Source organism: Etheostoma cragini, chromosome 20 (genome assembly GCF_013103735.1).
Source record: "Etheostoma cragini isolate CJK2018 chromosome 20, CSU_Ecrag_1.0, whole genome shotgun sequence".
Lineage (NCBI taxonomy): Eukaryota > Metazoa > Chordata > Actinopteri > Perciformes > Percidae > Etheostoma > Etheostoma cragini.
In genome coordinates this window covers 15,698,704-15,702,120 of record NC_048426.1, presented here as the reverse complement: position 1 = coordinate 15,702,120, position 3,417 = coordinate 15,698,704, and the positions used below count along the sequence as shown (strand labels likewise).

The 3,417-nt window shown below is 43.6% G+C and overlaps 1 protein-coding gene across 1 annotated transcript in view; it reads right to left on the bottom strand.

Moving 5' to 3' along the window:
* The window catches only part of LOC117935587 (sodium/bile acid cotransporter-like), an 8,763-nt gene extending 5,346 nt beyond the window's left edge, over nucleotides 1-3,417 (bottom strand). Inside the window, exon 1 of the mRNA XM_034857857.1 lies at nucleotides 3,180-3,417. The gene's annotated coding sequence lies outside the window, so the exon portion shown is untranslated. The remainder of the gene's footprint in view (nucleotides 1-3,179) is intronic.

The following is a 3,417-nucleotide window of genomic DNA, read 5'->3' as shown; positions in this document are numbered from 1 at the left end:
CCCCTAACACATGCAAATGTTAGCTAACGTTACCAGGAAACTTAACTTACCCTTTTGTGTCGGCGAACAACAGTCATGACGACGTCTGAACTCCGGTGGAATTCCCAAACTCCTTTTTAGCGGTGTTTTTTGTTGCTTCCTTCAGCTTCTTTTGAAACAAAACATTTCTTCTGGCTGCGGCAGGTAGCCGACGTGCTGTTGTGAGTCGGGTTGAAAATTACTTCATCACGCGTAGCTATGGTGACCAGCCACGCTAAGACGTTACTCATTTTGCAATGGAAAACGAACGTAGAAAGAATCGTGTCGAGTAGAGGCGAGTCAAGGCGTGTCGAGGCAAGCTGTTACCAGCAGTGGAAAAACGCCATTAGAGGTGCTGATCCTCATCCCGGCCACTTCACACTCGGCTGCGAACCGATCCAGTGAGTGCTGAAGGTCACAGGTGGATTATGCCATCATGAGCACATCGTCCGCAAAAAGAAATGATGAGATCCCCAGCCCACCGAACTGCAACCCCTCCCCGCCCCGACTATGCCTCGACATCTTGTTTATAAATACTACAAACAGGATTGGTGACAAAGCACAACCCTGGCGGAGGCAAACCCTCACCTGGAACGAGTCCGACTTACTACCGAGAACCCAGGCACAGCTCTCGCTGTGGTCCTACAGAGATTGGATGGTCCTGAGAAGGGACCCCCTCGCCCAAAATACTCCCGCCGCACCTCCCACAGTTTCTCCCGGGGAACCCAGTGTGCCACTCCCTAGGCACCATCCCAGACCTCCACGCAATGTTGAAGAGGCGTGACAACAAAGACAGCCCCTCCATGCTCAGAGCTTTCAGCATTTCTCGACGGATCTCATCAATCCCTGGGGCATTGCCACAACTACCTCAGCAACTTTCACCAGGGAAATTGACAACAATCCCCCATCATCCTCCTGCTCTACCCTAGAGGGCGTGTCAGCTGAATTTAAGAGTTCCTCAAAGTTCTCCTTCCACCGCCCTATTACCTCCTCAGTTGAGGTCAACCGAATCCCTTCCTTGCTGTACACAGCTTGTATGGTTCTCCACCTCCTGAGGTGGTGAACGGTTTTCCAGAAGCACCTTGGTGCTGACCGAAAGTCCTTCCTCCATGTCTTCTCCGAACTTCTCCCACACCCGCTGCTTTTGCCTCTTTCAAGGCAGAGGCTGCAGGCCTTTGGTCCTTCTAGGGTCCCTAAGACCCTAAGACCACAGCTCTCCACTGTGAGAGAAGGGTGCCACGTAGCTTCTTCGGGCTGTGCCCAGCCTGGCGCCATGGCTAGCCCGGCCACCTGGCGCTCGCTAACGAGCCCACCGTCTGGGCCTGGCTCCGGATGGGGGCACTGGGCTTCCTCTGGGCAGGGTCCCTCCCTCTCTGCCTCGCTCACTTATAGGGTTAATGTTGATCAGTAAATATTATACAAACAAGAATGTACCATATTATTCATACGAAATTTAGCCAGCCACAACGCCAACAGTTTGCCGACCTTGGACACAGGCTGGACTATTGACTAAAAAAACTGACATAAGCACACCTGCACCTACACCTGCACATGTAGACCTCAGGGGTTTGGGTTACTGCTACTTCATTTAATGTTTGACGTATACTGGGCAGGTGGATGATTGTGCAAAGTTTGACAGTAGAAGTCTGTTTACCCATTCATTCTTTGAAGGGGGGAAGTTTCCCTGTGCTCCAAATATGAATTTGTTATCACAGCTGGTGTGGAAGCATGTATGTATCACAAGACCACTTGCAGTCCCGTAGGATTTGCATTTCATCGGTTGGCGAAGGCATGCTCTGCATATATTGCAATTTATGACCTTTTTTTCAAATTTCAAATAATGTCCCCAAAAAGCACATTTTGTCAACATTGGTGGTATCATTTCAACATCAACATCAATATGTTTATTGTGAACCTCTGTTTTACCTAAAAAAACAAATTTCTGTTTGTTCATCTCACTTAAATTTCATTGCTGCATAATGGGATTGTCAAGCAGACAAACTGACCAACACATATATAATAATACTGTAGATTGAGACTTGGCGTCTGTGTTTCGGTTCAGTACAGTATAAATATTGCGATACTGTGTAATCCTACTGTTATTTGTTTATAATTTTGCTGTTAAAGCCACACTTTACACACACAATATGTGAGACAATACTCATTGCTACTCCATATCTAAATCAGTCACTGTTTTGATCTAAAATAATGAATACATTGTATTTTTATATTGTAACAAGCTCAGATTGAGGCCTAATAAACACCTGCAAATGCTTTACAGATTAAAAAAAGAACAAATCGATAAAGCTCATTCAAAAAACAATGCCATTATTTTATCATTAGATTCAAAACATTTCCTAAATAGACTGAACCAAAAAATGGTGTTGTTCATTCATTGTCTTTGTAGCATGATAGAGCATGTGCCTTGATGCCTAAACTAAAAATCAAAAGAGACATATTGTTGCCCTGCATGACATATTCATTGATTACAACACACATTATAGAAAAATAGCATGGATGCAGATTCTCACTGAGTTGTATTATGCACACACGTATGTGACAATAATTAATCACGGAAAAACATGGCAAGTGTAGTACAGTTTAACTCTACATCCGCATTTTGAAAAGTAACTACATGTCATGTGTTATCACTGGTTGAGAGGAACAATTGCACTGGCTATGCTCATTGTAAAGAATGAATGAAAATAAAAATAGTTTGGTTAGGATGTTACTGGTATGCTACAGCAGGCTGTATCTACTTAGTAGTAGTTGCTGATGATAATATATGTATATTTATACACAGTATATCATTTTCCTGTCCATTTGCAGGTAGACAAGCAAGCACATCAAAATGCGCTTGATTGCAAACGCAGGGACCACGTACAGCTTTCACAGTTTACGATATTATGTGCCTGCACTACAAGAAGAGAAGGTGAGTGGAAAATATATGTATTTTCTATATTTTGTAACCCTACCAGTAAAGACTCTACAACCTTGTTCACATAAAGAGCCCTGTTTAGATATTATTGTCAGTGTGACCATCCATTCATCTACCTTAATGTTTGCTAACTCTTGGCATAATATATGAATTAAACAGTCTTAACCTTTCAAAAAGCAAAGATATCATCATCATTGTCTGAGAAATAAAGGCAATTTCTTACCTCGATTTCAGGACAGCTTCTGCAACTTCACTGTGCTTACTCACACTGTTTCCATCTCTCCTCACATTCTTGTGCCTAACTTCTTTTCTCTGTGTTCGGACACCCTGCCCTCCCCTTAGTCACATGGGCTCACATGGTAGGTGTAAACACTGCAAGCTAACCATCCAAACCGTGTTCCACTCTTAATTGCTTTCTTCTACACATAATTCTAGTAAGTCCAGTTTTAAAGCGAGTTACG